The 14,513-nt window shown below is 44.6% G+C and overlaps 1 protein-coding gene across 16 annotated transcripts in view; it reads left to right on the plus strand.

Moving 5' to 3' along the window:
• LOC105691495 (protein turtle) overlaps positions 1 to 14,513 on the plus strand; it is a 133,627-nt gene that overhangs the window by 17,951 nt on the left and 101,163 nt on the right. For 15 of the 16 annotated variants that reach the window (XM_048649375.1, XM_048649367.1, XM_048649377.1 and 12 more), the window contains exon 2: positions 11,383 to 11,433. The exons of the other annotated variant lie outside the window; for it this stretch is intronic. The gene's annotated coding sequence lies outside the window, so the exon portion shown is untranslated. The remainder of the gene's footprint in view (positions 1 to 11,382; positions 11,434 to 14,513) is intronic. 16 annotated transcript variants of the gene reach the window in all.

The raw sequence follows: 14,513 nt of genomic DNA on the forward strand, positions 1-14,513 counted from the left end.
GCTGCTCCACGTGGCTTCTTTGTTGCGATGAAACGAAGATTTTGAAAGCTTTCGCTCTCACGGTATCGAGTAGTACGCAGCCTCTGTAATAAGTTTAATGTATTCGAATGTTTTTTCCCGTTATTAGGATCTCGCTTCCAGTTGATGGTATTTTTCGAGCAGCTATGGAGAGAGCGGACGTTACGAGTGGCATTAGGGGCGATAGAAGAGGATAAGGAATGGAAACGAAGCTCTTCTGCGCCCCGCGCGGGCCAGATGTCTGCGAATGTGAAATATTCAATTAGATCTAATACGCGAAGAAAGCTGCCGCCGTTAACGCTGCTGGCGCGTAATTTCTGCGTTTCCATAATTTCTTCGTTTATCCTCTACAGCAGACGGATGATTCGCGTCTTTTCGGACAGACTACACGTATGCCCACTGTATCGATATCTCTCCTGGCGCCATTAAATTATTGTATACAAGTTTGGGCCGTCCTCTTCGTGTAATATGCTTTAATTAGAACCACTTTAATAGCTACGTGTCCCTATGTAACGTCATTAACAACGGGCCATTCGCGGTTATATTATTGGTAGAACTACCTCGCGCTCGCGAAATTATATCGAGAACCCATTAAACGTATTAAACCGCGGACGCTTTTAGACACAGTACGGTTTCCGCGCTTACGGACCCCGATCCGACCCCGGTGTTCCCTTCCCGTGTTACCGCGTTACACCGATACCGTCCCCTCACTCCGCAGCCGACGTACAGGTAGACTCTACGTAAATCTAGGATTCGCTGGATCAAGATTACACCCCGGGAATATGAACACCCCGCAACACTGCGAAAGTATTCGCCTGCGAGAGTCATCGGCTCATCGAGATTACATTGAAAATCGTCATATTAATTAATTGATATTTGCCGTTGTTCCGCTTCCCTCAGCAGCAGCCGCTTTTTCTCTTGCAATAGCGGCAGGGTGGTTGACAATAATTTGTCGTCCCTCGCTGTTAAGAGGATTAAATCTGTTTGCTGTATAACTTCAGAAGCAGCTTTCAACCATCTCCGTCAGATTATTAAGGGATTTTAATATTTGACTGTGCGCATATAACATCGTCATTCCTTTCGTTGAAGTAAAAAAAGTACAGTCGTGCTTTTCATCGTTATATCGTCTACTTGAATTCGCGTACATCTTCCACACGCATTTTGCTCTTCCGTGTAGGGTATTCACTTCTATACGCTCTCGTTTGTACGTTCGCGCGTTCTATTGATATGCCTTTCGATCAATTCTGGAGCATAAATTGCTAGTGACGGATGAATTTGGTGTCAGAAGAGAAAAACCGTTGATTCGACTGATTATTCAATCGTGCGGTAACTGCAACGGTAGAATGCTCCGGAGTAATCGCGCGTGTGATTTTTTCTCTTTAATTCCTTTTTCTCTCGACTATTTTACGTGCGGCAATACCCGATGCCCCGTACCGCCTGGAGCGGGGAATGGGGCTCTCTTTACGTAAAATGACCAGTGAAGTTGAAAAGGACGGATTGTTCGGCTCCATTTTTGAATTCTTCACCGAATACTTGCCCACCTACCCACCTATTGCTGGAACGTTGAAAAATTGTCGGACTTATTATAGCTGCATAATTTTATTAACGCGGAGAAGTTTTCATAATTCAATTTAATTGTTTTTTTTCCCGGGTATTTATTTCACGTTGCGATTTAGAATTTCTCCTACACGACTTTACCCTCGTACTTTCGCATCACGCGATAAATATTATACCGCTCCCATACCTTCAACCAGCCGAGCCGTGACCAACGTTTCAATTAGCACAAATTTAATTAAATTTCAACCGTTACGCACGAAAAATCAATTAGCTAAAGTATGGGTGCAGGTTTGCGTTGTTGCACCTTTCATAGTACATGTGTGCAATTTAGGCATACGGTGAGATATTTTTTAGTCGATCAGTCGTCGGGCTGATTCGATCGAAAGTTCGACGAGTTCGCAGTTGGCGGTCGCCGATCGAGAGTGCAGAGTGCACCGGCGCGTTGTCCCGCTTCCGATTTACAACCACTCCGTTGTGCGCCTAGACATTTTCTGCAAACTTGGAAATTTCTCCATCGGCGTATCTGCAGTGGCCCTCGATTAACAATAAGTAGGGAAGCGGCGCTCCGATACGAGTCGTCCGAAACATCGCACCGATCAATCAACGGCTTCCTCTTGATCGGGATGATGAGAAATCGTTCAAAGGGTCGAAGGAAGTATACGACAATAAGGGGGGATTTCTTTTTATCGTGGCTTGGTGCATTTATGTCGAATTCTAATCCAAGTCGTGACTCGAAACTGACCGTGACCTCGGTGCCATACGATGAAATTTCAATCAACGATGAATCGAACTCCTGGACAACTCGTGATTTCACCTAGATATTTTACTTTTTTCATTTCGTGACAATTTCCCTTTCGAATGGTTTATATCCTCGTACGCCATCTCTGATCCTGGCCTACAACCACTGCTCTTTATCCAATCAAGGAAAGGTCTGGTCTGGCCTCCCGTCGAGGTCCTCGCCTCCTTCTCGATCGTGATTCGGATTCCCAATATCCCTTGGCTACGAAACTATCCTCTCGGGTGAGCTTGAAAAGCACGACCCGTACAAGCTCGAGTGCACTTATTCAAAGAACGAGGCAGAATACCCGTTGATTGTAATTCGGGATCGGCCATTTTTTAGATTTGTATCAAATACGATGGAGGAATAAATTATTTAAAAGTATCACGGAACGTCCGCGTCCCTTCATCTTTCGAAGATACGGTAGCCTCTGAAAGTGGTTGAATTTCGTGGGAACGGATGTCGAAGGTGAGCACAAACAAGTGTTCCGATTGTGCTCACGATCTGTGCTTCCGTTTCGCGAGCTTATCGAAGTAACAAGAGACATCGGAGGAGCGAAATAAGAACAGGAATAGATTAAAAAAAAAAAAAAAAAGAGACGGAAAAAAAGACCAAACAAAATCATTGTTCGTTTATTGTAACGTACGGGAAACCCGCGTTTATTCTACTCTTGGCTCTCACTCCGATCATTGTCACGTTTGTTTTCGAACGGAACTTCTAAACGTTGCTTCCCATTTTCCGATGTAGTTTTCAATTTTTTATCACCGGACACCACGGTGTCGTTCCGTCCACCCGTTCGTACGCTTACCACCACGTGCACTGGCCAACGGTCGTTCGATCGCGGAGCGAAAAATAATAGTTTTATTTCCGCTCACCTGAGAGTTATCGAACGATTCGGAAACTACTTGTTGGTGTGTCCGAATTATTGTGGTATCCAACTTGACGTAGTTCCATATTATAAGCGTATAAATGCCAGGAAAAGTGACACGATTACGTCTCTCGAAATTCAGAGGTGCCTCGTAGGCACATGTAACTATGGGCACGCAAATGTGCATAATTAGGGTTTATACTCGGCCCTCAATCACTGGCAGCTGGGTGACCGCTGTGACTAATGCCCGACTGACGCGTAGCTATTACAAATCGAATGCATCGCCGAGCCCTGTTTCGTCGCAGCTACCGCTACCGCTACCGCTGCCGCTGCTGCTGCTGCTGCTGTTATATTATATTTGGGTGTGTCCTCGTTTGTCCGACGTGTGTCTTTGTCTCTGTCCGGACCGCACACCTTTCCATTTCTCCCGTTATCTACCTCCACCTCGTGTCTGTACAGTGTATACTCTGCCCGAAGTATAAACATATCATCATTGGACTGTACACCTATTCATGGATTGATGCGGGTGATTAATGCTGTCCACCCCATTTTCAGCTTTGACACACCGTGACGTAACGAAATTATTCGTTGTACTCGAACCCCACCGCTTAACTGACACTGAGCTGGTTCAACGCGTCAGTCATACCGATCAATTCTCCACAGCCTTCTTGTTTTTCAAAGACCCAGAGGATACCGATTCTCGTATTCTCCCTCCATTTATCCGCTGTTTAGACAAAAATCTCCTCATTGTGTCACGCTCATTATCGCATCGATGAATTGTCGTGCCTTCGTGCCGCGAAAGTGAGGAGGCCAGTGATGAATGCAGCGCATATCGAAATCGAATATTTCCGCACTTCCTTTCCAAAATTATCTATTTTTTTTGTAATATGTTCTTCTCCCTCGCGTTTCATACCGTTGCAATATGTATTAAATACTCATCCTCATACCTCGTCATTTACCACAGTTGTACGCCAGCATTAGGCAAGGTTTACCGCACATTTGTGTTATTCGCAATATTGACCGAGCCACGTATAATTCCCACATCGATGTTTCGTTCACCAGGTTATATCTATTAATTGCCTTGCAGAGTCGATTTCCACGATGTGGGGTGCAACAAAGAATTCTTCAATGACAGCGTTGCAAAGACAAGCAAACCAGCAGAATCTGACAACGTGAATAAAAGTGAACAATGTTATAGTTTTATGAACCACAATTTGCTTCGAATCGCGATCAATCGTGATGATTTTGAGAAAAGACGATGAAGGATTCACCGTGTACAAGTGTATTTACACTGGAAGCTTCTGGTGTAACGGAGATCAACAAATGACCAATATCGAGGCGATCTCAACTTGGTCTCATTAGACATTTCTCAACGACGATCACGGCCTTACGATTCCATCCGATGTCTGATCCGCGTTTGCTAACAAGCACCCAACGGACATCACATCGTGTGAACCGGATACATACAGACGTCGGCAAAACCCGATTCGCCCTGACGACGAAAAGTTGGAAAAAAGGCCCCTCTTTTCTAAACAACCATAACTTTCTCAAGATTTGACTAATCGGGTCTTTTTCCAAAAGTTCGATTTTTAAAAGTACTCTTGGAAAAAAAAAAAAAAAAATCAGATGCAAAATCCAAAATAGTTTCACAAGTTATTCCGATGTATTTTGATCTCAGAAATCTAAATTCGCCAACCAAATTGGTCTATCTGTAAAATTGATCGAATCAGTCAGATCGAATCGAATTTGGAATCTTTGGAATAACTGGAATCGGTTTCTGTCATTATAAAGGCGAGTGCGGTATGTTTCGGGTGGACGATAACGCGATGAGGCAACGTATCGGACTCGTGTCATCGTCAGATCAAATTGCCATGTGTTCCCGTGTGCAATTCACGCATGGAGAAATGCATGCATTTTTTTTTTTATTTCCCCGACAATAGTTCAGTAATGCGATAGTCAACAACTTGTGGGATATCATTGACCGTGGAGTTGCGTGGATAGTTAAATTTCTTAGGATTCTCACAGAGATCGTCTCCGTAGAAATTCTCAGGTGTACATTCTAAGCGTCATTCACGACTCTTTCTTATTGTCTTTCAAGCTATTTTCCCACTCATCCGCCATTATTGAAGCCGAATTGCTAACGTGATAATGTATAAAAAAAGAGCGTAACAATGTGTCCAAATTACTGGTCTTACTCTCTCTTCTCGCGGACACGCCGTTTCGATCTGCTGAGTGTATGGGGTTTGTAATTTGTATGCACCGGTTGGTATTACCATTAATTCTATTTCGCTTTATAAATCGTTGTTATTGTTACCGTTGCTGCTGTTTGGATGTATAGTTTCTGAATACGTGATCGCGGATGGGCTGTGTGATACGATATTCCACTCATAGAGAATTCTCGTACGTGAAATAAATCTGCCACAGATATGTGCCGTTGATGCGTTTCATTGTTTAGTGTGCAGATTAACGCAGTAGTATCTTTTTAACCGATAATTGATGATCCCGAAAATACTCCGATCATAACGAAAAGACAAAGATGAGAGGTGAGGTAAATGGTATCGTCGTTGGTAGTATTTCACAAGTTGGTCGGTAAAAACCGCTCATGGCGACAGTCGGAATACATAATAATTTACACGTCCATCGATAGTGTTGGGAAATTGGTATTGGCGGGTAGGTAATTTTTTGTAGGCGTACCGCGGTCCTTAGAGCGGGCAGTCGTCGACGACGAAGGTAACGAAAACTCGCGAAATGTATCCATATTATTGAGATACGAGTGGCAGGTCTTGTGGATCCCATCCATCCGCAAACGGTGCTCGTGGTACTGCGAAAGAAGCTGGATAGAAATGCCAGAGGTGCGGAAGGAAGTAGGTAGAGGTGGAGGTGGAGGTGGTGGAGGTGGAGGCGGGGGTCGCTCTCGACAACTTGTGGAACGTTTCATTATCTTGGAGTGGTATGTTCGCCCGCGCGGGCAACTTCTAAAGTTTTTCACACTGCGTCGGACCATCCACCAGAGCAGAATAATCATATTACCCATCGAACTGCGGCTTAACCTACTTCCTTCCAACATTTCCACCCCTTCTTCATCCCTCCCTCACCCGACGTACTCTCTTCTTTCCATTCCAGACCCGCAGCTTCTCTATTTCATTCATATCGCGATTGGATCTGACATATCGAATTGCATACACCGATTGAGGGACAAATCGCGGGAGTTGGATCATCAAGACCTCGAATCTGTGTGTTTGTAGGAATTACACTTTGCCAACTACCGAAAGAATTAGTACATAAAACATGCCAATCCGAATCGCGTAAGCCCCGTAGGATTTGAATGTGGAGTTTGTCGGAGTTTAATTTTAAGCCAGTGTGCGAAAGGGTTAAGGGATAAATGGAATCCGCCGATGTTGCCGGGCAAACACGTATGGGAATGTGTACATACGCTATGTTCCCGGTGCATAAAGTGTAACTCACATCAGTCGAGGACACAACCCACGACTCGCGAGTCGTATGACTCGCTCATACGCGTACGATGCCAACTGCATCGTCGGTCTACCAGCTGCAGCTATTACCACCGGAAGTCATTTTATATTCGTAACTACTACTGACCCAAACGCATCGCAAACGCATCGCAAACGCTTCGAACGAATGGTCACACTCCGGTCCACTACGGTAGAAGTATAATCACAGGACAGTAATGCCGATGTAGCTGAATCCCCCGGCTGGCTTCACGAGATGAAATTCTGGAGGACTCGTTTGTAGAATATTATACGGGCTCGCCAATGCATCGGTACGTGACCTAACGGCAGTAATGGTCCTATCGAGGGTCCTGTACCGTCGAATAAGCTCATTGATGACCGGTAGCTAACGTTCCTTAGCATTTCGAAGGTGGGATAGGAAGGAGGGGCAGAAGCGGTTTACCCTTTGACGATCGACTCCCGCAACGGCACGTGCAAACAAGGAGATTACGTGCGAGTCGGAGTTAAATGTACTTACGTAACGCGTACACTTTGACATATTGAGCATTCACCTTTACCCGGTACCGTGAACTAATCCTATGGACGCAGGTGAATTCCGTTGTGTACGTAGGCAAAGGTTCGATCCTCGATATTTTTTTGCGTTTTCGGAAGTGGGTAGGCCGCAGCTGCTGCAACGTCACGGAGACGCGGGAGATGCGTTTCACGAACATTATTCTGAACTTCACGAGATATTACGCGACTAATGAGCGGTATGGTAAGATGTGAACGCATTATACAACGGTAGGTTCACAACAACTTATTGTTAGTCATTGGCGCTGTGCACGGTTCAACCACCCGCACCGCTGGGATGGCTTTTTTCTTCCTTATCGCAGGTATGAACAGTAGGGAAAGAAACGAAACTAGGAGGTAAGGAACCTACAGGGCGCGACGGGTGTTTCCTGCCTGACGTTGTATAATGCGAAATGTGGGAAATGGAATTGTGTACACGATGACGATGCGCAGCTCCTTTCTACTATTCGTTCACACGCGGCTCTCGTAATTAGTACCGTATCCCGAGCACACGATATAAGTACTACGTGGGTATGTCTCGCACCTTCTCGGGAAGCATCGCTCGCGCGTGTTTCTATTCACCTTTTTAATCTCTCTCTTTTTATCCATCTCGTTATTTCAGCGCACAACTACGGCTTTGAGGTGAACAATGCTTTCTGTTTACTGCAGCCAATTTGGATTATACGAGCGGTCGAAGAACTAATTGAAACTCTTCGGTATGCGAGAATGCGCCCTCTGTCTATTTTACCGCTGTCGACGTTTCATTTTAACAAATATCATCATTTGCTCGTGTATACCGTCATTGGAAATTTTCACCTCTCCGTTTGACTGCGGATGGTCGATAATCGACGACGGTTCGATCGAGTACACTTTATTGACGAACGTAGGTGCGTTGTAGAACTGACCGGTAGTCTCGTCGAACATCCCGGTCGTTGGAAGAACAATGCCGCTCTTCCCCGTCTTATCACGTTCTCTGCCGATCGACGCTGCAAATTTGCCCCTCGCATGCGGCAGCTGCCGTTAGCTTATGGTACGTAGGTAGGTAGGTACGTACGTCGTGGGATCCTCCAACCCGTGCGAACGTCACGCTCAACGTTCCGCGTCTTGTGAACTTTTTATTATGTGCCTGGTTATAATAAGGTGTAACTACAGAGAGCTGCATAGCTGCGATTGCATCGCGTCGTCGGCTAGCCAGCTACTCGAGTTGGCTTCTGCTCGTGAAGACTTCTTTTTGCGCCATCGATCATGAGCTGCCACCCGAGTAAATTCTTACGTTTTTCCCCATTTTACCCTACCGTTGGAAAAATGATCGCTCGCGGTGAGTTTCACCGGCTGTTGGGCGAAAAAGAGCAACAAAAATACATCATCCCTGATGCCACTGTATTCCACTCGACTCTATGTTTTTATCCGCAGCTGCTTCATATTGTAGGTGGGATAGCTGGCGTTCTTACTACTTTCAAACATCGACGTTGAACTTTGTTAAAAATGCTTAAGCGAAACAGCAAAGAGCTGGAGGAGAGAATGTATTCATGCTATTGAGCTCCTTGTCCTTTTATCCAGACACAGCATAGGTGATGCTCCGCAGCTTGCTCTTGACTCGCTTTTCCACATTTTTCTTCACCAACGTAGGACGTAGACGTCATACGTATACGTGTACAGGTGTATACTACCGGTATTCGTCGTAACGACGATGCCAGAGAGCTGAGGATAGAGCTTTCAAAAGCCTTCCTCTTTGCCTGAATATTCGTTGTAATTATTGTTGAATGAGCAAAAAGAGCGAATGATGCCATTAACCGGTAGCAGCATCTTTCACCGTCATCACTTTCATCGTATAAAATTAAACGTTTGTCCTATTGAAACTAATCAGACTCGTGTTACAGTCGCGCGATATAATTGTTTGACGATTAAAATACAATAATAATTACCAAAATTAACGGATAACGAGCAGTGAAGTATCGCGTCGGCTACTTTTTACTCTTCCTTTATTCTACGTCTCTTCCGTCAATTGTATGAATTTTTAGAACACGCGTATACCGAATATGTAGTATTCCTACCATAGGCGTATTCTGGTAAAGCAGCGGGTCATTCGTCTGTATTTCCCCTTTGGTGGTTGCTTTGAAGTGAAGTAGCTCAATTAAACTTTTGTCGGTAAAAGAATCGGCCTAACCGTTATACCTCCTTCGACCCTCACTGCAAAAACACAACCGGGTGTGCGCTTGTTTGAGAATTCTTGAATATCTCGAACAATTAGCGCAAGCGGTGTGTGCGTAACGTTTATCCATCGATAGCAAACCTACGCGTCGTAGAGTACACACGTTTAATTTTACATGTAAAAAATACTTGTCTACAAAACGGTATGACACCACGTACTCGCGCAATCTTGGCCGGAAAGATTTTTCAAAAACGTGGGCAAAATAAGGAAAGATGGATGAAACAAGGAAGGAAGGAAGAAAGGAAGGAAGAAAGGAAGGAAGGAAGAAAAGCAAAGACGGACTACGGTGGAAAATCAAATTTTCTATACATTTCACAAGTTCCGACTTTCTTTTCTTTTTCCCTGCTTTTCTTTACGACACTTTTTATACCTCGACGTTTTTCTTGAGCCTATACATTTATTATACAGCTACGTACAGCTAGCTACTGCGGAGCTGCTGCACATCCTTAGCTGCTCATATTCTCGGTCTCATTACTCCGCTATAAAGGCTTAATTGGCTTTACACAGTCATGGCTACCGCCTACACGTTAGAGAGGAATCTTTTAGAGAGATTATTTGCGCCCGCTCTGTGGAAGTGGAGAATATCGTGTGGTGCGAGACGCAATACCATTTTTACACCCGATTCGTTGTCAGCGAATGACGACGTTTCCACGTTTCAATAATTATCGGAATATTCTTCATTTTCCTCGCCTCTGTCGCACAAGTTCCACTCATTGTTAGTTCGATCGTATTTGTTCTTCTTCTCTTTCACGGTGGTCCAAGTTCTGTAATATGTGCGTGCCGAAAGAAATGCAAATAGAATTGGCAAAATACGAGAGTTCTCCGCTCCCTTGCGCCGAGGGAGTCGAAAGATGGACTTGGTAGTTACATGAAATAAATCAATCCTAAATGGATGAAGACATTCGGAATGAAAAAATAGCAAAGAATAGAAAAACAGATCCGCGGAAATCCTAGGAAGCAGCTGGTAGTCTCGTTGCGTCCTTGTCGCGATGGCTGTGGCGCAATAGAAACGGAACATCGGACGAACTATTCGGGGGAAAAGTCGTTGGTAAGCGATGGAGCAGCCAAAGCAACGAGTACTTACTTACCCTCGCAAGTACTACGACACCTCGAAACGAACGTCGTCGTTATTGAGAGTGGGGGGCTTCTTCTTATCGAGAAAATTCTATCTTTTTAGTGTGTTCGTAATTCTGTTTCGCTGTCATATATCGTACCCACGTTCCTTCGAATATTTACATTCGACCCGGAAATACGGTCGTACGTTAGTCAATTGCTCTAACAGGCAATGTCTTTTGCGCCGTGGCGCGGTGAGTGCGATCGATAGCTGAGCTGGCTCACCCGTCGTTAATAAACATCGCGGCTCTTACGGTATACGTACGGAATTGACTTATGAAACTTGATTATGCCGCAGCTGCATGGCCTTACAACCAAAAATGACCACGTCTTACCGGATTGTCACGAGTCGTCGCTTTAACGAGCGTCACTTCGACAATCCTCTTTTCAATATCTTCCTTCATTTTCAAAACCACATTTCTCACTCATACTTCAGAAAAATTCAGCTGTGTGAAGCGTTCGATTTCCCGCTTGGTAGCCAATTTAGCGATCGATCATGCAAAATCAGGGCTATCGGCGGCCATTTCTTCTACTCGTGCGAAGCTACGGTGAGAGTAATTTTTTTACATTTTTCATCGGATCTCTCAATTGCTTTGATCAGAGAACGTATTCTAACGATGTCATTCCAAGACAATGATCACCTTTGAAATTATATCGCGGTATCAATAGTGATTTGGACTTGTGTGATATGCACTTTGATATTTGACAAATGATTGTGGAAACGTACCGCGGACACGCGCTGTCATAATTCGATGTGAAACTTTTTCAGCTCTGGATTTCAATAATTCCTGGAATTTGTTTTCTTGTTTGATTTCAGGAGAACTCTCCGGGCAATATATCTAGTGTCGGATTTCACGAGTTTCGTTCAGTGAGTACAGTTTTAATACTTTTGTCATTACGATGAAATGAATTTTCAGGGTGGTAACCGGGACGGAACGGACAACCAGCGGAAAGTAAACATCGGCAAAAATATATCCTTTGCGAATGCGTTTGAATGTCATTCCGCGCAATGCTTTGAAATTGGCTGAAATCAGCATTTTTCCGAACGAACGAATGCGCTCGCGCGTCTCGCTCGTATGTGAAAGACCGCGGGATCTTCGTAACGACGGAAACTGCCAAAAGGGTATCGCGCAGGGTGTCCTACGGGACGTATCTTCAACTTTTTCGTTGGCAACGTATTTCTTACACGTAAATTCACTGTAATTTTCCACCATTCACCATCTCGTCTCTATTTTATTTATTGAATTTACTTTTCTAAAGATGGACTTACAGCAATCTGCGCTGTTCCGCCAACTGCGAAACGTTTTTACCGCTACTACGCTCGTGCAGCAGGAATTTTTCCGTTGGGTATATAAAATTTACCGTTACCAAGAAAATATGAAGGATTTTTCCACAGGAATTTTCGTGTTTACGGTAGACAGTATAAACGTACAAGGTACATACTCGAAGCTATACCGTGTCGCACCCTGCTCTGAGCTCTGATATTTCTATTCATAAGATAGAATGCGAGCTAGACGATGTTTCCTATCGTGCAAGATCCCCGAGTACGCCCACCTACGTACAAGGCCCACTTGCTCTTGCAGAAATTTGTTTGCAGCTTTCACGAGGTGTGTCGCGATGATTTTTGCGCGGATATCGCAACTCGAGTCGCATCTAGTTTCAGCAGAAATGTAGGGTAGCGGGAACTCGAATATACTCAAAGGGAAGTATGTAAGGAAAGATTCGCGCCCTCGAAGAAAATAAAGGATAATGAGCTGAAACAATAAAACGGAAAAATAAAGATAGAAGATAAAAGAGAAGATTAAAAAAAAAAAAAAAAAAAAAAAAATGTCAAGAGACCGAGATGAAGGATAGTCTAACGTCATTTATTCCTTATTTATTTCGTATTTGGTGCATCTGAGAACGAGTCGAAGCTTTTGCCAATTCGAGGCGCAACTTTATATCGTGAGATTCTGGCGAAAGTGGTCGCGATCCACGCATGCGTCGAAATATTCAAATATCTCGGTCCCCGAGCGAACCCGAAAAAAGCCCGAGCCTCCCGTGAAAGCCGATCCGCTGACGAATCCATGCCGAAGTGACTAAGCTGGTTGCGTTGCGCGTTGTATGACGTATAAACTGTTCCGCTTGAATATGTTTTTTGCGGGTGCAGGCGTTAGTTCGATAGAAATACTGCCGATGTGTCAAAGTTGAAACGTGTTGTGCCGAGTGCTCGCAACTCCGCGATCGATCGGGCCTATACCCGTCCCACCGCGTCGGATCCGTAGTATTACGTAGTCTATGTACATAACGTCACATCCGAAAGATGCGTCGGTGAGCAAACGAACGCTTCGTTGTAACCCAAGTTCGGAAATGAATGAAAATATTTCGCAGATAATTTAGATTCATCGTTAAGTTGAAGTAAAAACGAAATTATATCGTAATTTTGTCTCAAGTTTCAGTCATACCTACCGCAGGACGACAGATATTCCGAATTTGTTTACGTGGTTTTCGAATTATTCGGTACATTATTTCCTGCAACGTGACCAATATTGATTTTCATACACTAAAATATAATCCAATGGAAGAGTCCCGCTGTAACATGTTTTAAAAATAAAAGTGGGAGAAGAAAAATCCTTTGGAATTAAAATAGAATAAAGTAAAATCAAATAAAATGAAATACAACGAGTTCAAGTATCACCTCTTAGGTTTCGTACTAATGAGAGTCGAGCGCTCACCGTGCAGCGCTCCTCAGATCCGAATATCGCCGTTTTACACGATCCGCCGAATCAATCCGCGCTTCCATTTCATCTTTTATCCCCGTTCGACCTCCTCCTCCTCCCCTTTACATCCCTATACTGGAAAGCTCACCGCTCTCGCTGGTACCTGTACGCTTGTAAAATCCCCCCCTACTCCCCTCCACTCCCAGGCACCACACGCACACACCTACCGACATGCCAAATACCATCACACCACCCTGCTTGGTTAGTCACAATTTCTATCGATTGCTCGTTACCGCGGCTATTGCCTGTATTATCCGTAATACAGCTTCCCTCCTCCGCAATTTACGAAGAAAAAACTATGTCCGTTGAATAACTAGGAAAAAGTGAGAAGAGAGGATCGATTTTTATAACCATAAGCATTGGTTCGAAATAGAGAAAACTAAAAAAGGGGGCGACAGTTTTGCGTAGCGTGTTACGGCTATTTTATCACGCGATGGCTCCGAAATCTTTGGCTTGAATAATGTGTTGAAGGTGCATCGAAAAATTGTACAACCATTCTCCGCGGCAATCCAAAAGCTCGTACGTCCTGAATTCTCGTTTCTTTCTTTGGCGCCTCGGCCTCGTCCGTCGTCAATGAATACCGTATACCCCGCGCGCACAAGGGTAATACGTAACGTTTAGCCGGCGGCATCTGTATCTTATATCACGTACGGGGTGCAACGTTGAAGACGTTAACTACAACCCTCGTCGTTTCTCGTTTCCTCGTTATGTTAATAATCTTGTGGAAGGAGCCTGCTGCGTGGATATGGAATGTTGCCCGTAAAGATGTATGGTTGGAAAATAGCTGAAGACGGAAGACCGAGGGTAACAAAAGCTTTCAGTCGAGAGCTTCCGTGCTTCAGTTGACGAGGTTCGCTGAGAGAAAAATTCCGCACCGCACCGCACCCGCCGCTGTTGTCGTTGGTTTTGTTTTTGTTTTGGTTGTCGTTGTTGTTTTTCTCGTCGCCGGTGGTTGCCGGATGAACGTATCACGCACGTATAGTCTACAAGGGATAGAACCGACGCGCGACGGACCGATGACGAAGCTATGCGAGAGGCGCGGATGTCCTTATTTATTTGAAAATCCTTTCTTAATATTTACACAGTTGGAGCTTCATCGCCGCGTTGCCTCGCTCCGACGTTGTACAGTCTCGACAAAAGCTTCAAGTTATTACGACCGCTGCAGCCGGGAGATAACTATACGTGTCTG

This window comes from Athalia rosae, chromosome 2 (genome assembly GCF_917208135.1).
Source record: "Athalia rosae chromosome 2, iyAthRosa1.1, whole genome shotgun sequence".
In the NCBI taxonomy this organism is placed as follows: Eukaryota; Metazoa; Arthropoda; class Insecta; order Hymenoptera; family Athaliidae; genus Athalia; species Athalia rosae.